Raw genomic sequence first — 26,266 nt, 5'->3', positions numbered from 1 at the left:
CTCGTTTTTATAAATTTCTAAACAAACTGTTTTGGGTCAAGAGCCAGCAAAATTAACAGTTTTAGACTGACCGCTCAAAATTGCACTTTTTCTACTATCCACACCCTTTATTTGTTATTAATGGCTGATATGCCCTAAAGTTATATGCGGCAAATATTCACTCGCAAGAAGCTGAAGAGGATCCCGATATCCTTATTATAAAAAAACTTATAAGTTTGTCTCATTAATTAAATTAATTTATTAATTATAGTGGGAAAGATATCAATCTTTTGATGGTTTTGATTGTTCCGGATTGAATATGTAGTAATACACTGAAAATGGTAGCAAAATCGTAAAATTTTCTCATTAGAGGAATCACACAAAGAACATTTCTGACAAAAAAATGCATCTCAAACATTGGCTGATCCTCATTTTGCAGCCGACAAAATTGTCTGATCATAATACTGATTCTGCACTAAATATGTAATTGTGAAAAAGAAAGAAAAATTTTCTTAAATTCTTAATAATAAAATATAATAAAAAATAATGCAACTGCTTGCAATTAAACACTGTTATGTTTTCAAAGATAACTTATACCAGAACGAGACTGCCGAAGTTGGAATTCTATTTCTTATGCTCTATATACCGAGTGCGTCTCAGAAGTTTCTCCCCCTATAATTTGTTTATTTTTAACACAGCCCTGCCACTGTAGATTAAAATTTAAAATACGATTTTTTTAAGCGAAAATGTTAAAAGTTGACATATGATATGCCATTCTACTCAGAATGTCATTTTCTTTTGAAATAAAGTAGAAATATACCGAGGGTACATTTAAAAATCAAAAATTTTAGTCATTTCCGGTCAAACAGGAAGTGACTAAAAACCATTGAATACGTCAATCAAGCCTAATATATGTCATATACTAACATACCAAAACTCACTGAGTGAGTCACTTTCGAGACCGGTATAGAAAAAATAACAATCGCAGACTAAGATTGAACGAAGAGAAGAATTTTGAAGTATCTTTAAGTGAAAATAATTTATTGTTAAAGTAGCATAAATATGCTTAGTTTGTAGTTAAAGTATAGGACTGAAGGAAAAAGAGAATTATAATAACTGTTAAGGTGTGGGGGGGGGGCGCCAGATAGGGTACTCGCCCGGTCTCAATATTTTCTTTCCGCCGGCCCTGAATAACTGATATAATCAACCATAAAAAATAAACATAAAAGCATAAAGAACATAAAAAAACAACTTATATTAAATTAAATTTTGTAGTATCTTGTACAGGATGACCCATTTTCGCGTGTTTCACAGGTTTATCTTCAAAGATGCGGTTTTCATATTACTACGTGACTTTTTTTATGAAAAAAATGGTACACACAAATTTGTTCTAGCCCTCTTAGTTCTTTAAATACAGAGCGAAATTGAAATTGTTGCATTTTTCGACTCCCCTCATATCTCGGTCATTTTAATTTATCGAAAGAAATTTCCGAGGAAATTTCCAAGTAGAATTCAGTGGCGCAACTAAAACCAAGATACGAGGAAGGTCGAAAAATACCACATTTTTCAATTTCAAATTCGCCTTGTATTTCATGAACTAAGATGACTGGGTGTGTGAAAAAGAAATGCTGCTGTTAAAAATTTATCATAAAAATATATGAAAATCTGGCATAACCTTTTATAAAACTTTAAAACTTAAATCTTTTTGATCACTTAAGTCTTTTATAAAAATATTTAAATTTTTTTAATTACCTAAGTCTTTTCTAAAAAGACTTAACATCTTTTTCTATTTCGGAATAAAGATTTTAATCACAAGTCATCTTGAAAAAGACTTAAATCTTAAGTCTTAAGTCAGCTTTTGAAAAATGACTTAAAATCAAATGATTTAAGTAATTGAAATTATTTCAATCAAAAAAAAGACTTAAGTTTTCTGTGAGCTTGCAGCTCTGCGGACATTTTCAGAAAAATGCATTCTATATAAATTTTTTTGCTTGTTCTAAAATGGTTAATCGCGTTTATAATTTTCCAATTTTCCATACCGTTTTAGAGAAAACTAGAAACAAATCCTGAAAATTTGGTTGATTTTAAGACCTAAAAATTAAAAGACGTTTCCATGGCAATATAATTTCGATTTCATTCTTTTAATAGACGGTTATATTATTGATTTTGATTAACTTCATATTTTTGCTGTTGGTAAAGTACCTATCACATTTTTCAGTAAGTATTATTACCCTTCTCATAGCATTGAACTAAATAAATTTTGTGCTTATTTAACATTTTAAAATCGCAAAAAATATGACATTAGTCTATCAATAACAATCTATCAAAGAATGAAATAGAAACTATATTACCATAGAAACGCGTTTTGATTTTTAGGAATTAAAAAAAGAAAAAAAAAAGAAAATATTCAACTACATTTTTATGTTTTTTTTAATTTTCTCTGAAACGGTATGAACATTTTGAAAAATATTAAACGGGATTAATCGTTAAGCATTTTTCTCAAAATGTCAATAATAAAAAAGGGTTTCCTCTTGTAAAGACAATCCGGAGATATACTGTATATATATTATCAGTCCAAATTTAAACCGACACCAGAAAATAAACCTAAAAAGATATTGCTGGCTGCAAGTTATTAAAGCAGAAAATGTTGGCATGCGAGCTTTTTACAAATTTAGTGTGCAGGGTTTTCAGATATATTTAGTGCCATACCTGCAGGTTTCCTTATTGGAGATAGTAAATAACGTTAAATGTAAGGCTTGTAAGGTTTTATCTGAACCGCAAAATAGTGATATAATAATAAATTACAACCCCCCTCCCCTACATCATCACACCTTAACCTTAAAAGTAAATATAATTTAAAAACCTGTATAAAAAACCTGTTTTTGGTCACTTTCTGTCTCACCGGAAATGACAACTTTTGAATTTTTAAATGGCACCCTCGGTATGATTTTACTTTATTCGATAAAAATGACACTCTGAATACAATGATATAATATATCATGTGTCAACTTTTGGCATTTTCGCTTAAAAAAATCATATTTTAAATTTCAATCTAGAGTGTAAAGAGTGTTAAAAACGCTGATTTTTAATCAAGGAGCCCTGGAAAAATAGATTTGATCGTCGAATATTTTTCGTGTCTTGTCCTGGTCCCAATCATAGGTATCTCATTTTTTTCAAAAGAGGCCGAAATCGTATTTTAAACATATCTCAATTTTTTCAAACGGAACAAGGGTGGCGATGGCGCATTAGCATATATGGAAAAAGCATTTTTTAGGAATATTTTGGTATCACGCATTTGGTATTTCGAGTCAAATTGTCATTATGAACTGCATTTACAATTTCAAATAAACCATATGCGAAAATGTCAAAAGTAATATACATATACTAGCGTGTACCAGCGACTTCGTTCGCCTCGAATTAATCATTTGTATAATGGTGATGATAAAGCAAAGCAAGAATTTCCATTAATATACAAACTGGATAAAATTTTCTCACATTTATGTCAGCATGAGTAAAACAATATGGCGATATTATTATATAACTTGGTAATATTTGAGGGGTAGTTTTATCTCGTTGGAATTTGACTTTCGAAAAATCCGTTTGCCAAAAGTAAGCTTTTTACGTCAAGCAGTTTAAGCAGAATCGTGGTTAAGAAATTACCCAACTTTTTGGAACACCCTGTATGATTTTTTAAAAAATTTCAAAATATGTAAAAAACCCAAATAAATTATGCTTGTTCAAGCGTTTTCCCGAAAGACTAACCGTTTTTTAAATAACAAATATTGTAATATTTGAGGGGCGTTTTCACCCTCTTGAAATTTGAGATTCTAGAAACCCCTCCTTATCGAACTGATTTCCAAAAATCAGCTTTAAACATCAAGCAGTTTAAGGAGAATCGTGATTACTCAATGGTCATATTTTATGAAACACCCTGTATAAATTTATAAAAAATCCTAAAATATGTAAAACAACAAAATAAAATATACGTGTTTAAGAGTTTTTCTGAAAAACTCACCGGTTTTTAAATAAAAAATATTTTAATATTTGAGTGATAGTTTCACCCCCTTAGAATTCGAGTTTCGAAAAATCCCTTCTTATCGAACCTCCATACCCTAAAGTCAATCTGTTTTCCAAAAATAAGCTTTTTACATCAAGCGCTTTAAGCAGGATCGTGATTAATCAATGACCAGATTTTTCGAAACACCCTGTATACATTTTTAAAAAATTTTAAAATATGTAAAAAAACAAAATAAAATATACGTGTTTAAGCGTTTTTTTCGGAAACTTGACCGTTTTTTAAATAAAAAATATTGTAATATTTGAGGGGTGGTTTCACCCCCTTGGAACTGGAATTTCGAAAAATCCCTTCCTATCGAACCTTATATCAACCTTCCTATCAACCTGTATGCCAAAATTGAGCTTCTTACGTTGAGTGGTTTGAGCAGGATCGTGATTAATCAGTATGTCAGTCACTTAAGGATTTTATATATTAGTATAGATTCAGAGTGTCTGTGGCAGAGTCTGTGGTATCATTTTCATTGAATAAAGTAAAAAAATACCGAGGGTTCCATTGAAAAATCAAAAGATCTAGTAGGTAAAACAGGAAGTGACCGAGAACAATTGAATACTAATCGATTTTTTTTCAATCCTAATTTATATTATATACTATATTACATACCAAATCTCGTTTTCATCTGAAAAATTAAAAAAGTTATAGGGGTGAGACACTTTGAGAGGCACCCTGTATAATAACAGCGATTATGAGTATAAGTATGATCAATCAAACATGAATAATAATTGAATTAATAATAAACATAAACAACAAAAACTTATTTGATTCATTATCCTGACTTCAACAGTTTTCAAAATCTTTTTAATAATATTTTAAATTATTGGATATACAAGGTGTCATTGAAATGATGTAAAAAAATCAGGGGGTGATAGTACTCCTAAAAATAGTAAAAAAAGTTCCTATAAGTATAGGGCGGAAAATGCATATTAAAGGAGTTAGGGGCACTGAAAGGGTGAATTTAAAAAACGGTTGTTTTGAAATTGTAGGCTTAAAAAACGAGATAAAATTTGGAAAAAAATGCTTTGCCATAAATGTTGACCCTAAATCAAATAGTGATACTGAAAAATTATTTGGAAAAGCGGAAAGAGTAGTTTTTGCAAGGGTAGGGGGTTGTTTCGTGAATAACTTCTTAGAGGTTATCTTTTTTGCAACGCGGGTTTATTTTTTGAAAACTACATACTTTTTCCTACAAAAAGGGTACTCTTGTTGCACATCGCCCAGAGCGATGGTTTTCAAGAAAATTGAAGGCAAAGAGTTTGCTCTGATGGGTTGGTATCAACATAAACTTATGAAAGTTATGGCGGTTCAAAAGTTACCAAGTAGTTATCAAATAATTAATTGAACATTCAAAATTTTATGATTTTTAAAATATTTTATTGCTTTGAAAAACGAAATAATCCACTAGATTTCTACTTCTGGGGCCACTTTGAAAGCTTTGGTTTACTCAGTGCCGATTAATACTGAAGAGCAACTACGGCAACGCATTATTGACTATTCCAATCAAATTCGGACAAACACCAAGGATATTCCACAGGGTACGCAGATCTTGGAGAAGAAGAGCAGATGTCTGCATTGAATGAATGGTGGTCACTTTAAACGTTTACTATAAATGAATTAAGGAATGCATTATTTTAATAAGGAATTTTGGTAATTGGTTTATTTCGTTTTTAAAGCGATAAGATGTTTTAAAAATTATCAAATTTTGATTTTCCAATTAATTATTTAATAACTACTTGGTTACTTTTGAACCGCCAAAACTTTCATAAGTTTATGTTGATTAACCAGTTAGCAACCCATCAGAGCAAATTCTTTGCCTTCAATTTTCTCGAAAACCATCACTCTGGGCGATGTGCAACAAGAGTACCTTTTTTGTAGGAAAAAGTATGTAGTTTTCAAAAAAAGAACTTAGGTTGTAAAAAAAATAACCTCAAAAAGTTATTCACAAAACAACCCCCTACCCTTGCAAAATCTACCCTTTCCGCTTTTCCTTTTCAGTATCAACATTTGATTTAGGGTCAAAATTTATGGCAGAGCATTTTTTTTTCGAAATTTTATCTCGTTTTTTAAGCCTACAATTTCAAAACAACCGTTTTTTAAATTCACCCTTTCAGTGCCCCTAACTCCCTTAATATGCATTTTCCGCCCTATACTTATAGGAACTTTTTTTACTATTTTTAGGAGTACTATTACCCTCCTTTTTTACACCATTTCAATGACACCCTGTATATTTTGGTAAATTCCTTCGACAACTGGATCTGGATGATAACTATTATCGTCTTTTCCGTAGCATTCAACTAAATAATTTGTGGGGATTAATCATCCGATTATCCTCAAAAAATGGAAAGAAAATTATATTACCATAGAGTTTAAATTTTTAGATATCACTGTTCTGATAAAAAATAGTTAAAGAAGATAAAAGATACTAATTGGTGCATTCCTAAATTAAAGTCTAATTTTAATTAAATCCATGAAACTAACGTGTAACTACTAAAGCTAAACTAAATAATTGAAGCAAAGTTCTCAAATTAATTAGATGCATGAATACAATATCTCGTTCATGGTATGTTAAGTTATTTATCACATTGTGGCAGAAATTTAATATTTGAATATAGTTCAGCATCCTACGCAACCGTCTGTTGATTTTCCACTTTAATAATTCCCAATAATTTTAATATCGCTTAATATTAATTTAGTATCTAATAATTGAACTTGGTAATTGACTTTAACAATATTAAAAATATTTGTTTCTAATTAAATGATCTATTACAGACTGTTTAGTGATAAAATTTATCACAGTGGTAGGTGTCAGACATTTTAGTTCAAAAGTAAATTGATTTTTGTGTCAATTTTTGGATGTTAAAGATTTTTTTTTCATCCTAATCCTAATTTATGTCATATACTAACATACCAAACCTCGTTTTTTTATCTGAAAAAAGTGAAAAAGCTATAGGGGTGAGCCACTTTTGAGACGCACCCGGTATAAAATCGGTAGGAATATGATTTTTTTTAGGATTTATATTATATGGTGTTTGAATAATCAAAGATATAGCCATATACAGTCTGATATACGGATCTGAAACAACGGGGCGACGGCAAGGGGATCGTAATTTTCTAAAATCATGACCGATTTCATTCATAAAATATCCACGAGCGTGCGGGGTTTCATAAAAATATATCAGAAATTTTTATAATATTTTCCAGTAAAGTTTATAATATTATTTTACTTTAAAAGTACCTACATTTTGTTTAGTCATTTGCCAAATATAGTAATATTTGTTAAAACGCGTGTACTAATTACAATAAACACAAATCAAGTTAAATATATAAAACACAATACAATAACACCGCCACTGGATTTTTCAATAGTAGTGACTGTTTCTATTATTCCTAGAGAGGGGCATAAAGTTGGGGGTAATGGCGACAAGACGTGCGAGAATCTCGACCAATCAGACTGGTTAAATCCGGGATGCCATCATGAATTTTGTCAGCGTTGCCAGCTTACCCTAAGCGGACGTTATCTTAAGGAAATACTTTACCTTTTATAATAGGCAGAATGAACGAAATGAGTTAATTAGATAAATATACATTATTACAATAAGAATTACGTCAACATATTAGCATATATATAATTATGTATGCTGAAATGAACTAAAATATATTCAATTTATAGGTAATATCGAGCAACTTTGCTTTTCTATAATTAAACGTGACAACATCGACTTTTTTTGCCCGAATTCCTTCTGCTGTTTTAGACTCGTTTGTCAGATATTAAAGGGTGAGTTTCCTACGATGTTCTCTATCGGTATCTCGAAAACTACTGGAGATTGAGAGTCGGTTAAATGAGGAAAGAATTGCAGTTTTGTGGGGTCATAAATATGCGACTTTCAGATTTTTGAAAAAGATATTTCGAAAGAAACAAATTTTGGCTATTTTAAAAATTGTCTCTAATTCCATTATAATCCATTTTAGACAAAAAGTTTTCAGATAAAAGAAAAAAATCACATCCTTAATGAGACTGTGTCCTCCGTTTTTTTCCGAAGCTTGTCATTTTTGACATATGACACAAACATATGTTTAAATGGAAACCATAGTTGGTCGAACGGTTTTCAAGACATGTTATAGAAATTAAATTTAGTATAGCCAATTTTCTTATCTTTTTTGACTAATTTCACTTAGATTGCATGATATTCTTTGTTTTATTCTGTTATGATTTATAACTTATAAAAAGTCAGAATATATTATTAAACGGTTCTTTTCAATTTACATTACACAAACTAAAACTTAATAAAATATCACTACATACACTTTAAGTTATTTTAGAAAATGTTCAAAAAATCCGCCATTGTTTTGAGTTGCATCTTTTTAAAACTGAATTAGTACCTAATTCTCACAGAAGGACCGATCGACTTAATTAAACTTCTCTCGTACCGCCATCGCCACTTCGAGTGCCTTTCTTAATTCATACATTTTTTTGTAAACCTTGTTGTTAACCATACCGCATAAAAAAATCTAAAATGGATGGGTCAGGTGATCGAGGAGGTCCATGCAATTGGTCCACCTCTTCCTATCCTTGAGTTTGCATAATTATTATGATATAAATAATGTTTAACATTCCTTTTTCATTATGAGGGGGAGGGGTCATAGTGAAAGTCATGTTGGAATCACTCTATTGATGCGCGAGTATCTACACACGCTTTTCTTGTTATCGTTATCGTCTCATTTTGTATTTCTTTTAACAAGAATTAAACGCTCAATAAAGAATATTTTGAGAATTTTCCGTAAAACTAATTTAACAGTAGAATTGAATTTACAGGAGTATGCAATAATCAAAATGCCGCAATGCGAAGCCAAAATAAAAAAGCTAAAAGTACCCTTCAAACACTGATATTTGCAATTTACGATTGTAATCTATTTCCTTTGGTTTGTTCTACACCATTGCATTCTTTTATCAAATGCGGTTTTTTCATTTCAAACGGAATAAGAGGAATCCAAATAACTATTTCAACAGTTATTATGCCAAAGTTTTAAAATTACAGCGAACTGATATAATTTTATTTAAGTACGTTAATAGTAAAGAGTGAGTTGTTTCTGTGTACAAATAAACGAAGAAATATACAGGGTGGTCCAAATTGTATTCCGGAAACTTCAGCAGCATATTCCGCAGATAAGAATAAGTAGAAAAGTTCGTATAAATATATGTCCAAAAACGCATAGTTTCGAAGATACGGGGTGTAGAAGTTTCATTTTTATTTCGATTTTTTCCAAATAATTTCTGAAATAAAGTCAATATTTGGATGAAAATTGGTGTCTGGGAGTTTTTTGATATGAGAAATATGATTTTGGTGTCAATATGACTCCTACTAGTAGAGGGCGCCACCTATATGTGTTTTAACTGTTTTGAAGCGTAATAACTTTTTGTCCGTACCTGTATAAAACTACCGAGCAAAAAAATATACATCTCTGTGACTTTTTACGTAAAAAATATCTCTTGGTAAAAATCGCTACGAGCAACCGTTTGGTTTGGTTTGGTTTGGTTGACGAAAAATAAACACTTTGAGAGTAGATAGTTTATTTCACTGAAATAATAAATTTAGGAAATTTTTATGTTTTTAAATTAATCATAAATTTTTCTGCAAAAAATAATGATAAAACAGTTTCTGTTGAACTTCTGGCACATAAACTTTTCAAATTTATGATTTCAGTCTAATAACTATTTAGTCAATATATTTAATTTATGTCAATGATCACAGGAATTGATAATTTCGGTTCCAAATATCACGAGAACTATTACTCGTAGCGATTTTTACCAAGACACTTTTTTTACATAAAAAACTTCGTAAATGTATATTTTTTACTCAGTAGTTTTATATAGGTACGGACGAAAAGTTATTACTCTTCAAAACAGTTAAGACACATGTAGGTGGCGCCCCCTACAAATAGTCAGTCATATTGACATCAAAATCAAATTTCTCATAGCAAAAAACTCTCAGATACCGATTTTCTTCCAAATATTGACGTTACATCAGAAATTATTTGGAAAAAATCGAAATAAAAATGAAACTTCTACACCCACTATCTCCGAAACTACGCATTTTAGGACATACATTTATACGAACTTTTTAACTTATATTTATATGCAGAATATGCTGCCGAAGTTTGCGGAATACAGTTCGGACCACCCTGTATAGAAGACAACAGTAATATTAAAACCTTAACAGGGTATGTGTGTGTGTCAAAAGTTGTATGTATTAAAGATGTTACTGCCAGTGGTAAATAATTATACGATCAAACGAACTTACCTGAAGTGAAGTTCGATCGTAATTATATGAGGCGTCCAGTCCGAATGTATTATCTTGATTTTTCTATACGTAGTACCGTCCCTGCGTGCACAATTTTAAAGCTATAAGCTAAATTCCCTCCCGCTACCAGTCTAGGTGGCCGCGCCGGCCCTGGCGCGGCGGTCGGTATTCATTTTTCAAAGATTTATTCATTAATTCAAGCGACCATAGGGCAAAACGGGAGGGTGGGAGAGATAATACATTCGGACTGGACGCCTCATATAATTACGATCGAACTTCACTTCAGGTAAGTTCGTTTGATCGTATAATTATATTCGCGTCCAGTCCGAATGTATTATCTTGATTTTTCTATACGTAGATGTTTAAAGAACTGATGGTTGCAAATTAATGAATGTGGTGCAGAAAGCATTTTTTTTTTTTGAGACAAAAATAGCTGAAATTATAAATATGTTTATTGAATGCAACCAAGATGAAACCAATTTAACGGCCATCAATACATGGATTTATTAAATTGTGACAATTTAACCTATACATATATGCATACTAAGCAGAGACAGAAACCCATAAGATGGCACTTCCATAAAGGATTCTGCCAAAATTGTTCAATTATACTTTATAAACCAGTTAACTCATCGTGTCGATAGAAATCCCTGTCTCAATGTAGAACTGCGTGGATAACTCGACTATAGTGAGGTTTAACCGATATATATATATATATATATATATATATATATATATATATATATATATATATATATATATATATATATATATATATATATATATATATATATATATATATATATATATATATATATATATATATTTTTTAAGGTGTTTATAACTCATTGCTTAATATTTAAAAGGCCTTACTTTTTAAGCCTTTAGTAAGAAATTAAGATTCTCAATAATTTATTTTCCAAAATGCTTTAATTACGTCGATGAATTAAACCAGAGTCATCATATAAATTAGGTTTCGATCCATACATTGGTATGGATATTGTGGACATTGATATAAAGTAGACACAGATATTGATCTGTGTCAATTTTATACCAGAAGTTTTATTATTATTTGTATTATTTATTTATTTTTTTTTTTGTTGATAATTTTCAGTAACTATGATATGCATATATAATTATATACTGACTAAAAACAAACTGACATCTGTCTCTGATATCTAAGGTTAAACGTGAAACCAATATATGATTTATTATTTTTCATAGCAGTTCACGGCAAGAATTATATAATCTATTTATATACGTAAAACTGCAAGAAAACTATTTCTACTTTATGATTTAATTGATATGTCTATTCTTTCCGAAATTTCTAGATAAGAAAGTAAAACTGTTAGGGAACATTTATGGTAAAATTTTAATGCAGTAAACCTTAGACACAACATATCTTACAAAAGCCTTTCAACGAGAAACCATCCAGATATATTTAAGAAAAAATTCAAAGTCTGCGAAAGTTTACATTAATGTTATTATAATCATCTCTTTCGAAAGTGTATTGTAGAGGAGAAAATATATATTATATACTGTAAGCTGTAAGAAAAAACTAACTTTTTGTTTCGATAATTTGCACAAAGTCTGTCACTTTGTCAAAATGTATAAAGTATTGGCCAAAACACAACACTGCTTTTATAGACCGAAATGGGTAAATATAAACTCTAAATGTAGATGGTGAGTATTCCAACATATGAAAGTCAAAGATTTACATAAACAAATTAGCATTTAACAGCCGTTATCATAAGGACCTCCTTTTGAAATGAGACACAGTTACGTGTTCTTAAGATTTAGAATAAAACTTACATTTCCATTAGAATAGCTTTAGCCAAAATAGAGAAAAATAGGAGACGTTTTTTTTTTTTTTTCCTTTTATATATATACACACACACTACATATTAGCTATGAAAATCTAGGATATTAGCTATTTTATTATTATATACATATTTGAGTTATTATATTATTAGCTGGTCAGCTAAGTTGATTACTTTTAATGACTTGGAGGTCAACGTTAAGTTGGTTGTCGCCTATTTTATGGTAGGAGGCTGGCAAGGCAGCAAACTGGAGGGTACCTAATGAATTGGCCGCTCGTGCCTCATGTATCACCCCCTTCTTTTTCAAAGAAGGAAGGTAAAGACATATTCGAATATCTGTCACAAATATCTGGATACATTCCGTTGTTTGTATCTTTTCCTCTAAGCAAGGTTCAAAAGTAAATTTATCCAGAGGTCCTTCTTCCTCATGATTTTCATTTGAAAATCCTTCAGAGGGAAAAATAGTTGATACCTTTCGTACAAGATACCGTCAACCACATTATGACTATGCGTCCGGTATCTATAACAACCGTCCATATTTGTTCCATGATTATATTTATGAATATTTTTCTCTTCCTTTAAAAGAATATTAAGTCTACGACGACTATTGTTAAATTTTATAACCCAGATATTTTTTTTTTTTAAGAGTTTGATTTCGAAAATATGCTGGACTTCATCTTAACAATTATGACACAGGAGAGGATAAGCGACATGCCATAGGGAGCTAAAATATTTTCTCAGATATAAAAGTTGGACCTTGTTCTGTGCTGAAGCCAGATCATTGGCTAAGACTGAATTCGTCTCCCGAAGAAGAATGTATCATCATCGAAGAGTCGAATGTTCTGTAGTCTCTTTGGATTGCCCTTCCCCCAACAAACTGCACAAATCGCTAGATTTGGTTATTTTCCTCTTCCTAGTTGCTGACCTTGTGTTCGATCTGTTATGAGATAGTGACACTTAAATAACGACTGTCCTGCTTTTTGAACGTACAGCCTTATAAATATAATGTGTGGGGGAGTTTTCCTGTTGAAATATATCGTTTTTTTTTTGAGGGTCTAAAATTTTTAGATTTATCACTTGAAATTCTTTTGTGAAATCTACTTCTACGATAACGAGACCGAGAACGTCATTTATAAAGGAATCCCTTTCACACGGAGAAGGGCATTCACTAAAATTAAAAAATTTTGTATCATTGAGACAACAACACTTCGGTTATTATAATATTATCTCGATAGCGAGCTCTGGAATATCTTAAAAAAGGAATCCCTCTCACACGGAGTAGAGGATTATCTAAAAGTACTAACCTTTGTCTCGCTATGAAAAGAACACTGGGAGAAGAACAGTCCGTGTTTATACAATATTCCTCATCCCTTTGTTTTCTCCTTTCCTCTAATCCCCACATTTCGGGATGTACTTCTATTTATTTCCATCCAATATTCGTCTAAAAATAAATATTCTAAAAGACTTACATGTAATACGTGTAATTAATTTTTCGATAAGGCTATCGATAACGTATAAAAGAAATCCCTCCCACACGGAGATGGGCATTCTCTAAAAGTACGAAATTTTGTCTCACTGGGAGATACAAATATTTGGCACCTAAATATATAAATAATATTCCCTTGAGAGTGAGATCTAAAATCTCATAAAAAAAGAAATCCATTCCAGAGATAGGCATTTTCTAAAAGTACAAAATTTTGTTTCATACCTTATTTCATTGCTGGGAGATAAAACACTTCGGCATTTATAGTACTCTGTTGATTGCGAGATCTAGAATCTCATATAATAGGAATCCCTCTCACGAAGAGAAGGGCATTCTCTGTAAGTACGAAACTTTGTCTCACGGAGAGGACAACAGTTCGATATATATATGTTATTCTCATTTTTTCTTTTTGTCTAATTCCATTGTTTCCTCCTTGCCTCTAATTTCCATATTTCGAAATTTGCTTTTACTTTAATTATTTCCATTCATTATTTAATTTCCTAAAAATAAGTATTATAAGATACTCACCGGTAATACGTGTAATTAATATCTCGATAGGGGATATCAACAATGACTTATAAAAGGAATCCCTCACACGGAGACGGCCATTCTCGAAAAATGAGAAATTTGACTCCCTGGGTGATACAACACTTCGGCACAACTTCGGTATTTATAATATTCTCTTGATAGAGAGATTTAGAACCTCATACAATAGGAATCCCCCTCACGAGGAGAAGGGCATTCTCTATAAATAGGAAACTTTGCGTCACTGGGAAAACAACAGTTCGATATTTATAATATTATTTGATAGCCAGATTTCTAACCTCATATAATAGGAATCCCTTTCACGAGGAGAAGGGCATTCTCTAAATAGGAAACTTTGTCTCACTGGGAGCACAACAGTTCGATATATACGATATTCTTATTGCTTTCTCCATTTGTCTACTTCCATTGTCTCCTCCTTGCCTCTAATTTCTACATTTAGAGATTTGCTTCCACTTCAATTATTTCCCTCCATTATTTAATTACCTGAAAATAAATATTATAAGATACTTACCTGTGATACCTGTAATTTATCTCTCGATAGTGGGATATCAATATTGACTTATAAAAGGAATCTCTCTCATATGGCCATCCTCTAAAAGTACGAAATTTGACTCACTCGGAGATGCAACACTTTGGCATTTATAATATTCTCTTGACTGCGAGATATAGAACCTTATATAAATGAGAATTCCTCTTACAAGGAGAAGGACATTCTTTACACGTACGAACTTTGTCTCACTGAGAGTACAACAGTCCGATATATATAATATTCTTATTGTTTTCTTCTTTTATCTAATTCTAATATTCCGTATTTACGTCCACTTCGTTTTCTCTAAAATAAATATTATACAATACTTACATATTGTTCCTTGTGTTCTACCTAGCTGTAGAACACCGTATATTACATAGTAATATCCAAAATGAGTAGAGAATAAACAAAATGGCTTCATCGATCTACGACGAAGAAATCGGAGAGCTACGATCCGCACTGCACCGTGCACGAAAGACGAATGAATACCGACCGCCGCGTCAGGGCCGGCGCGGCCACCTAGACTGGTAGCGGGAGGGAATTTAGCTTATAGCTTTAAAATTGTGCACGCAGGGACGGTACTACGTATAGAAAAATCAAGATAATACATTCGGACTGGACGCGAATATAATGTTAAATAGAAACAAAATTTAATTAAATGAAATCCTCTACTGAGGGAAAAGAAGACTCAAACTCACAGTCTCGTATAAAAAAAAAGTGTGAATTGTGAGTTTGAGTATCCTTTTCCTTCAGTATAAAGGATTTTAACTAAAATGTAGAATGTTTAGGAGGGGAGTTAATCACCGTGACCTTACAGATCTATTGTGTATTCCCCTTTCTTGAGTTATAACGAGTTATAACTCATCATACAGTCTCAGGGCTTTAACAAAAGCCATTATCTGAGACGGCTCCACAGAGGCCAGCTCTACATCCTCGACATCAGCCGTACCAAAGTTCATGGCACGAATGGTCGTCGTCTCGGCGAACTCAGCGATAAGATGTTCTGGTGTTTCCCCATTTTCCCCACAGAATCTGCATTCGCCGTTCTTTCTCAGCTTCAGCCTACTGAGGGGTTCATTGAGGAGACAGTGTCCTGTTATAAACGCCGTGACAATCCGAATATTGTTTTTACTTAACTCAAGGAAAACCTTTGATTTCTCTCGGTCGTAAGTTCTGAGGAACTTTTTCGAGTGTCTTAGACCGTTGGAGAACACCCATTCCAAGTTACGGATGGAGTCTTCCAGATTCTTCAGTTCCGCTTTCAGTTGATTCCCGTTTGGAAAACAGAACGGTTCTAGTCCAGCTAGTGGAGTGTTCGCTCCTGTTCTAGCTAGATCATTTGCTTTTTCATTGCTTTCTATCCCTTGGTGAGCAGACACCCAGAGCAGGAGGACTTTATTTTCTTTGCCTAATTTGTTGAGCTTCTCTAGGCATTCTTTGACCAACTTCGAATTGATGGTTACTGAGCTGATCGCGTTTAGTGAGTGCTAGTACTACCTTTTTTCCAAAGGATTTTAACTAATTATTATGTACTCACACTGGATCGCTGAACGTATACTAACAAAATTTCAATTACCTTCAAAATCAAAATAACACTTAAAAAAGGAAAGGTAAATAATGTAACACTTTCAAAATTTTAAAAAGTCAGTACTATAAATAACTTGGTATATTCATAACTTTTTTTTGTAATTATATTTATAACATTTTTCCAACCCATCAGAGGTTACCTACCATTTCTTTGAGGGTTTGGAACAATATTATAAATATCTTCTTTTTCTTCTACTTATTTGAGATCTAGTCGATCTGTTAGTTTTAAGGTTACCTCTAGGAGTTCTTGGGGAGATGGACTGCCAACTATTTTTCCATCCTTATGGAGGTCTTTCTAGCTGTCTCTCACTCACAGGTTTCCCTTCAAGAGCTATGCGCGGTAGCCTGTTTTCTTCCATGCGTTTTACATATGCGAACCATTATCTTTCTCTTTGTCTACCCCATCTCATTACGTATTTCTACGTAATTTACAATAGTAAGTTTATTTTTACGCTTAAATTTAATATTTTTTGTTAATCGAATTGTGCAATGAACGGCTCAAATATTTTAGTAAATAAAACTATATTCGATACCAGTTAAACTTTTAGTTACGTAATCGAGGGCGCGATTTTTAAATTCATTGTTGGGCAACCATGGACATATTCGGCACCGGGTTGACTAACAGGAATTTAAATTTCCCGCTAGGGAGACACTGCTGTAAAAAATTTCAAGTTACCACAATTATTTATTTATTTCCTGACATTGTCATTCATTTTTTCTCATCGAGTTTTTGGTTTAAATTAATTGTGTTGTGATACATTAAGCTTAAAAAATTTTACTAGCAGACCTTGCAATCGAACTTTGTTCTTTTTAGAACCTCTTTTAGTGTGAAGTGTACAAGATAGCTTAATAGCCGTAAAAACTAACCACAACTTTATTAGGATATTTTGAACGGAAAAGCAGTAGTTCGTTTTATTTTTTATTGGTAAGAGGGTGGTTTAAAAATCTTTTACAGACAGACGAATAGTGATCATTCCCATCACCATATCGAGAGACATGATCATAGAGGTTAACCCTAGACAGAGTGAGACTCGGATTCTTACCTACTAAAAACAGTCCACCTCCGAGGAGGAACTAGTTGCCAAAGTATGGTCAGCTATTATTCTTGCTGATATTGGGGAGAAAGAGAAGGGTTATTTGTGGGGTATTGGGAGGACTATTTTAAGAGAAGGGGGAGAGAATCGTTTTTAGATGGAGATATTTGGAGTCCTCGGGATTGTAATCTAAGATTTTTAGGATGTTATTGGGGATGGGCTCAATTTTCTCGTAGAACTTCAAGGCACGATCTCGATTGTATTCGGGGATGGGGTCGATGCGGATGTCGGAGTTGCGTACATACCAGGGCGCTCTGGAAATGTAGCGAAAGCGGTAGTAATGGCCCCTTATGTCACTTAAGTGCTGTTAAGAAGGTGAATTTTGTTGATGCACATAGTAATATTTTATACAGGGTGGCGCACCTCATTCGCCTCGGTTGATTATACGAAAACGGAATGTAGGGGATGTAGAAACAAAATATTTTATGGGTATATGTGGGGAGGTAATGTGGATAATTTAAAATTATTTTGAAATGTACAGAGTGTTTCAGAACTAAGATCCATACCAAAGTTATATTTTTTCTTACATAACACCCAGTATTTTATTTCATTTTTGGATTCTTGGGCCCAAAACAGGTATTTATTATAAGGGTTAAATATGTTTAAAATATTTGGTTTTTGAGATATTTAAAGATATTTAAATTTGCATGCCACAATAGAATAGATTATTAACACCCTGTACATTACGTTTCAGAATTAATTCTTGTGTTGAGTTAGGTAGAGAAACAAACTTTACAGAAAAATATTATTCCTCCCTTAAATGTATACAGGGGTATCAAAAATTGCTGGTCCATTTTAAATATTTATTTTACATAAAAACTTCGTTATTTCAAATGCAACACTATGTATTTTTTTAAATAAGTCGAAGCAGATTTAAATGCTCTTTCAAACTATACTAGGGTTTCCTATACCTATCTGGCTCATTTTGAATAAAAAGCGATTTTTCAATAAAATTGTAATCAAGATGGCTAGTGTTGTCATGGCAGGTTTCTAGTGACAGTTAATAGCTATTTTAAAAATTGAAATTAGTTTATGGACTTATTTGAATTTATACAAGAGTTTACTTTTATTTAATTTAAATATGTATTTATTATTCTATCAAGAAAAACGAATAAGTAATTCTTTGAATTATTTTACGATTACTTGTAGATATATGGATTTTCTATAAAAGAGCCAATTACAGCAAATTTATTTTCTTCACTTCCAACGACAGGTTTCTGCCTAATAGGTTTTTTATAAACTCATTACCAGGTCTGCGAAACAGGATAAGAAGTTTTTCAAAGAAACGCTTATCTGGAAGATTCCTATTTAAATATCTTTGGGCATAAGCCCTTGAGGCCAAGAAGCAATTTTCCTCACAAAATAATATCACTAGTAACATATCTATTCATTCCGCCAGCAGATACTGCTTTATTTTTCTTGATGAAGTAATGAACACTTCTTAGTTATTAAACTGTTGTAGGTAAATTCAAGTAAACTGTTATAAATTATAAATAATAATGTCCATGAACTAATGTCGACTTTGAAAATAGTTACTATCACTAGAAAATTGTCATGGCGGCACCAGCCATCTTGATTGCAATTATATTTAAAAATCGCTTTTTATTCAAAACATGAGCTAGATAGGTATAGGAAACCCTTAGATTTATTTAAAAAAATATAGGATTTTGCATTTGAAATAACGAAGTTTTTATATAAAATATATGCTTAAAATAGATCAGGAACTTTTGATAGCCCTGTATAAATTTAATGAAATAAATACCCAAAAATGAAATAAAATACCGGGTGTGTTCCATAAGAAAAAATATAACTTTGGTATGGATCTTAGTTCTGAAACACCCTGTATATTTCAAAATAATTTTAAATTGTGCACATTGTCTCCCCACGTATACCCATAAAATATTTTGTTTCTACATCTTTCCGTTTTCGTATAATCAACAGAGGCGAATAAGATGCGCCACCCTGTATATTTATAATTAATTTATTTTTGTTTCCTAAAATATTTTGCTTAAAAGAAAATATGTAAAAGTGGGCAACGTTGTGCCAGTCAAGTTTAATCACGTGCCTAAAAAAGTTTATTTGATATGAACTATACTAATGCACACATCTACACCTTATCAATTTAACGTAGTATCGAATGATTATGTATTAATAATACTTATTAACACAATAAAACAAATATTGCCTTTACTTTTATTGTTATTACAAAACAATTATTGCACTGTTAATACACATCTACTAAAAGATAATTGAAAGATTAATTTCTTGTGTGAGTAACGTAGCGTCGTAAACTAAATTAACTAAACCGTATTCTGTGTCGTAACTCTATAATGCACTCACGATATAGTTAGTACACTTACACAAGTACTTTAATAACTCGAGAAATTCAGTTTGCAATTTAATGGAGAGTCATAAGACATGTTGCTACATACATATTTTATTGGCGCAATAAAAATCATTGTGCATTTTATCATTTAATAATTTGTTCATGCAATTGTAAAACTTTTATAATATAATATTATAAAGAAAACTTTTTAAATCCAATCCAAAATAAAAATTAAGTGGAAATGGAAATGTGGACTGTTTGAAAATTTAATTTACCATCATATATGTGGGACACAGAAAAGATAATAAAGTAAAGCAAAAGAAAAATTACAGGTGCGTTTTCGTACAAATACGAAACCGATATTTGCATTTCACGATTGAAAATCAATTGCGGAATGGGATTATATTGCCCTAGCGCTACAGATGGCTGTACTGTTTCAAAGAAAATTGTATTTGCTTTTCCTCTAATGATACCAAAACAAAACTGTTTTCTTTTTCATTTATTGGTTTCGAAAACATAATTTTATCAACATTTCTTTCGCAAACAAAAATTTCCGTCTTCTATGGATCGTGGAAGGTCATGCTCCTTTAAAGACCAACTATAAAAAAAGTCATAGTAATTATCGTGTGATGACAAATTGCTTCCACTCACACTAAGCTCCCTTAAACTCAAAGTCACAGACATGGCGGTGAGTCGCTCGCGTTGTATTTTGTCGGACTTCGGTCGTCTATGTTAAAATTGCAATTCGCGCGCACTGGAAAAAGTAAGTATTTATGTAAATAACCTATTATTATCTTATTTTTAACTGCAAATTATCATATAAGTATTTGTTATGGTTCTAAAGAAAAAATAATAATTTTGCTTTGATTTCAGTTAAAATATTGGTAGAGTTCCAATGAAAGCCGGTAGTCCCTTATAAGGCCAATCAAAAATTTGACTTATAATATTGCCGCGACCTAGCTTGGGGATTGTTCGCTGGGATCGCTATACCAGGTTCTCTCTTTTAATCAAACAACCATTAGAAACATATGCATTTATTGAATATACAACTACATACATAACAAACAAGTGTAGATAATTGCCAAGACTTAAGGGTTCAAGACTCAAAGTGGTACTTACAACAGCATCTTGTCTGGCTGGCTAACTTCTGTCTTCTCTGTCTTCAACTGATCCTCGCAACCAACCGACTGACTAACCTCGACTAACTGACTAACCAACTAACCTCGAACTCTCTTTAGCATACTCTTTTATATTTTCTATCCCTCGTGGTCATCGCCGGTTACGTCGTTCAATATGTTTTCATCTAATTACATTCACTCGGCTATGACGATGAGGAAATCGAACTTCGGTAACCTGCGTTTGATTATCGACCCGAGATTTTTGTATTTTAATTGTTTAATTTTTAATGTTATTTAAAACATATCTGGGTCGATGTCATGCAGGTATCCGATCTCTTCGGCCTATATCAAATTGGTTTACTAGAATTATATTATTTGTGTTTTTTCCCAATTTGATCTAAACCCAAGTTGACATCTATTTACGTCTTGACAATAATGGCCTTGTATGGAGTCCTGTTCCTTGCAAGGCCGTCAAGAGCTTAATAAAAGTTATATCTATATGTTTAACAATAAATAATATAAAAAAAATAATCTATATGTTTCACAATAAAACAGTGTTAATTAATAATTTGTTTCTTTTATTTATCCAGTAAATTAACTAATAAAAACTGTTTATTTGTTATTTGGTCCAGTGGCGGATCTAGGGTAAAATACGTTGTGGGTAAAGACAAAATTTGGCGGCCACACAATTCAAAAAATTTGTTGACACACCTCACCCCCAAAAAAAATAAATATGAAGAAATATTTCAAACGTTATATTATATTACTTAAAACATAAATAAAAACAAAACAGAAACAAAAGAACATATTTAGTACTTATGCAGGCTTAAAAACCCTGCGAAGATCACGAAAATACCTGCTTACTACAAAATTACCTACAATTACTACAATACCTACAAATACCTACAATTACTACAAAAAAGAAATTGCGCTTAAAATTTGACTTTTCTAGCCTTTACAGAAGCCATTTCATCTATCACTTTATTAAAGTTAATTTTTTCGGCTATTTCATACTCTATACTTAATATTCCCAAGTCAGTCAGTCTCTCCTGTGTCTAACGCCTAAAATCTTTAATTAATTTAAGTTTACTAAACGACCGCTCACATGACACAGAAGTGACTGACATGGTCAGAAATATTCGCAGCGCGGTCTGCAAGTTCGGATAATTCGGAATTAAGCAATCTTTTTCTAGCATATTAAGAATCTCTAAACAGCTAGCTGCTTCCAAGTTTGGAAGCAACAAGCTTGCGTGATTCTTGAAATTTTCCAGTTCAAGATACAGCTCTGTTGCATCCAAGTCGTTAGCATAGTTAATTGCTAAATCTGCAGCATGTTTTTTTATTTCTTCTAGTGGTAATGATGCCAGTGACTTTCCAGAAAGGAAATCAAAATCTTCGACAACACCTTCCATAGCATTAAATCTTCAGGAAGATTGCTCATTTATTTTATCCAATGATTCAAAAATTTGAATTTTGAGTTGTTGTTCTTGGGTTAATGTACCAATTTCGTCATCAGCGTTTTCATCGAAAAATCTTTTTACTTTTCTTGCCCATTTTTCTGGGAGAACAGGCTCAATATTGCTTGCCTCTGCAAGGATCTTTGCTTCTTTAAAGCAATCGTCGATTTTGTCTCTAAACTCAGCTAAGTAACTAACTCTAATGAATTCAGCAATTTAGATGCCTCCGCGATCGAAAGTGTTGGCCTCTGCAAAACAGTATTTACATTTTCGATGTTCCTTAAATTTTTTCCCAAAATACTAAGAGGACAATGAATGAAAAATTAATCATATTCCTTGGTTCTTGGGATAATGACACTGCATCACCTGTAAATTTCCACTGATCATTTTCCAAAAGAACATATCTCAAAGTTTGAGACATCTGCTCTTTGTGGCTAATATCTGGTGTGCAATCAAAAGCTATAGCATAATATTTTGATTTTTTAACCGTGTCTAAAATTGTCCAGCGAATAGTACCAGCCAAAAGATTTATTAATTCATCTTGAATTGTATGGGAAAAGTATGATACGGACATACTTATATTTTGCCGCCCCTGGCCCTGTGCCGAAATTTGACTTGTAGGTATGATGTTTGCAGAAACTACTAACATACCTTATGTGTGCATGCAGTGCGTGATTAGAGTTTTTACCTATTGATTTCGGACACATTTTGGCGCCTCTGCGGCGCCCCTGGCGCCAGGCGTCGTGGGCGGGTGCCCACCTTGCCCACGCCTAGATCCGCCACTCTTTGGTCACCTTATAAGTGATGTAAAAACAACAATAAAGTAGCCAATTCATACCTAATTATACTAATAAAAAATTAATATTAATATTGCAAAATATAATTATATGTATATGCCTAGTTAATTTTTTGATTATTTAATGGGCACTTTATTTACTCACTTGTTTCGTCCAACTGCTTAAATCCACTTTTACTTTTGATCAAATTGGTGTGAGAAGTTGTGAAGCTTTATAATGTTGTTTCGGAAGAGTTGAATATCCGGGAAAGTTGAGTTATTGAACGTTATTACGTCCAACAACCACGTAATTACACTCTCTTATACGTGTTAACATATTTTCGACAATTTTTGTTAATATTTGAAATTGTCACAACACAAAGCGACGGCGACGCCCAGTTCGGGTTCTTTTCACTTAATTTTTATTACCCAAAACAGCGTTACGTCATACAAACTTTGTACCTGGTTGTTTTATAAAAAAAACCCTATTAAAAAACAAAAATACTTAAATATTAGGAAAAAAACACGATTTTAGTATCATTTCAATGCGATCAACATCGGAACTGCGTGAAATACATTGCGAAAACTTCTGATTTCTACCGCATCGAGCGTTGCGGTCGGACTTTTTAAAATCAACTGAAGTACACCAAGCTTATAAAAGAGGTAACACGACGTGTACAGTTTTATTGAAATATTAATAAAAATTTTTTTATTAATGTATGGTGGTATTTTTAACGTAAACGTTGAATTAATGTTTTAAATACTTTCGCTTGCGAAAATGTTCTAGCTAATCTGTGAATACCCGTGCTTTTTTAATATCAGCCACATAAAGGTTTTTAAAAATACCAGTTATTTGGAGGAAAAAAAAAAAAAAAAAAATTAGAGTCACAATTTTTTTGAAACTTGAAAATATTATAAGGAAATGTTTTATAAAAAAAATAATATTACTTTTTTTCGCCAGTATAACATCAAAGGAAATAAATTATGTATGTTCTCCCCTTTTAAGTATGTAAATATTAAAGCAATTTGAAGGTAGTATTCAGTTTAAAGAAAATTTAAATATTAATCTTTATTTTTTGTACTATTTTTTCATCCATTCAAAATGTTAATTTTTACGCAAAAAAAATTAGCAGAAAATATTGATTGTTTTGATTTACTTAAATACAATATCCTAAAAAAACGACGTCAGCAATGGCTCTGAAAAGAAGATCGTTCGTTTTATATATAAAATTAAATGGGCAATGTCATCGATGTTTATTTCCAAGTCAACTGGACGCCGTTTTTTTTCGACCATACGGTATTTAATAGTGTATAAAAATAGAAATGGTGTCTCTATTGAATGTGCGAATTATTTTATTATTAACTTTTTGAGTAAAATGAATTTTCTATAAATGTAGTGTTTACACAAAAATTATTGCAATCAACTCATGATTTCACAGAACTCTAATCTTCTATCAAAATTATCGTCATAGAGTTCTTGAAGTATCTACATTTTGTATGGATATAATTTATGCGTTGTCAGCAAGTTATGTACTATCCGCAAGGAGCTGGTGTGCTCTGCAGCAAATAATCGTTTCGGAGAACTTTGCTTTCAAATCCAGCAATTATCTGTGACTTTCTTCATGATTTTGATTTCTTTCATTGAAAACCAATGCCGTTCTTCGTGCGCACTTTCCCACCTCTATATAAATAAAAATAATTTCAGTTCTTTCTTGAAGGGAATAAATCATTCTCACATTTTATGCACTTAATAAAAGTTATCACTGAACAGCCCAACAAACAAAAACGAATTAACAATAATGATATTCCCGTTTAGGCCACATCTTCTAAATTTACTGAACATGTTTTTTTTTTAGAATTTGTTGATATAATAGTAAGGCTTTTGTGGAATTTCAGTGATAAGACATCGAATAAACGCAAATTAACTAGGTAGGTATTCGTAATTTTTTTAGATTACTTTTTGATGTAAATTTTTTGAGTTTACCTTGCCAATCCCGAAAAAAAATTTCAAACGGTGCCACCCATGGCTGTGGCGAAGGGGAGGGCCATGCCCCCCTTGAAGTTGCCACTCATTCGAGTTTGAGAAAAGAAACGTTAATGATTATGATGTTTTCCGTTTATTAGTATTTCGACCCCCTAGAAAAATGTAATGGCTCCGTCCATGTTGCCACCTTTTTTTGTGACGTCAATGTTGCCACATAATCTTCTAATCATTTGTACTACAAGGAGACCTATTGCAATAATTTTTGTGTAAACACTAGCCTCAAAACCAAACACTTTATTCAGGCATGTTTAATTGTTTCTGCAACTTTGAAACGCGATTATTCGGAAACCTATGAACAAAAATCAACAAGGCAGGATACCATTGTGACAGATAATGAATCTCTAGGACGTTAAACTCAATGATTGCACAAAAATTAAACAGTAAAAGGGGTTTATTTGACGTAAATCGAGAACAAAATACAAAACAGCTGTTTCTGACAGGCGCACGCTGAACAAGTGAATGATCGGCGGCTGATAGGCTTCAGCGAGCGTTGTCTGCGTTGTGCGTCGACGGTGGCGCCCTCCCGCCGATCGTCGCTGGTCACTTGCCGAACTACGGCCCAGATTCGCACTGCTCCCCATTATGCGAGCGGCCAGAAGCGCAAGTGTTGACTGGCGATGCCAACACACTGAAAAGAGAATTAAACGCCCTTTAAAACGATATGCTACTTGACCCCCATTCTCATTTAAGACTGTAAGGGTGACATCTACCTATCTCGAAAGAAAAAGGCTGTTCATATTCATTTAAAGTGTCCCCCTTACAAATAAAATTGACGTGCCTTTCCTATTTTTCATAGTTTTAACTGCAAGAAAGATATTAAGGGTGGGAAGTTTTAAAATTTGGATTAATAAAAGGGAAAGTAACATTCGATATTTTTATCAATATAACAAACCGATCTAAACCGTGTGAAATTGTTGTTAGAGACCATTTTTTATATTTGATATATAATTTAATATTTAATTTATTTCTGCTTCTACTCTTATATCCATTGAATGTGGATATAAGAGTACAAGCAGAATTAAGTTATATATAAAATATGGATACCACCATGTAAACGAAAGACAGGGGCAGCCCGAGAAAATATGGATGAAAGAAGTACGAAATTTGATGAGCGAAAAAATATTGCTGAAGATCAAT

General features: G+C 32.2%; 1 protein-coding gene and 1 long non-coding RNA gene across 2 annotated transcripts in view; both read right to left on the bottom strand.

The window, feature by feature from the left end:
• Window positions 1-26,266, bottom strand: part of LOC115880113 — an 870,630-nt gene that overhangs the window by 217,876 nt on the left and 626,488 nt on the right. The gene's annotated exons all lie outside the window — the stretch shown is intronic.
• Window positions 13,210-14,983, bottom strand: LOC115880115. Its single transcript, XR_004049813.1, has 2 exons — window positions 13,879-14,983; window positions 13,210-13,611 (listed from the first exon to the last, which is right to left on the bottom strand). It is a non-coding gene; the product is annotated as an uncharacterized LOC115880115 (long non-coding RNA).

This window comes from Sitophilus oryzae, unplaced genomic scaffold, assembly GCF_002938485.1.
Source record: "Sitophilus oryzae breed Bouriz unplaced genomic scaffold, Soryzae_2.0 scaffold_1614_pilon_pilon, whole genome shotgun sequence".
NCBI lineage: Eukaryota > Metazoa > Arthropoda > Insecta > Coleoptera > Curculionidae > Sitophilus > Sitophilus oryzae.
This window is presented reverse-complemented; position numbering and strand designations above follow the sequence as displayed.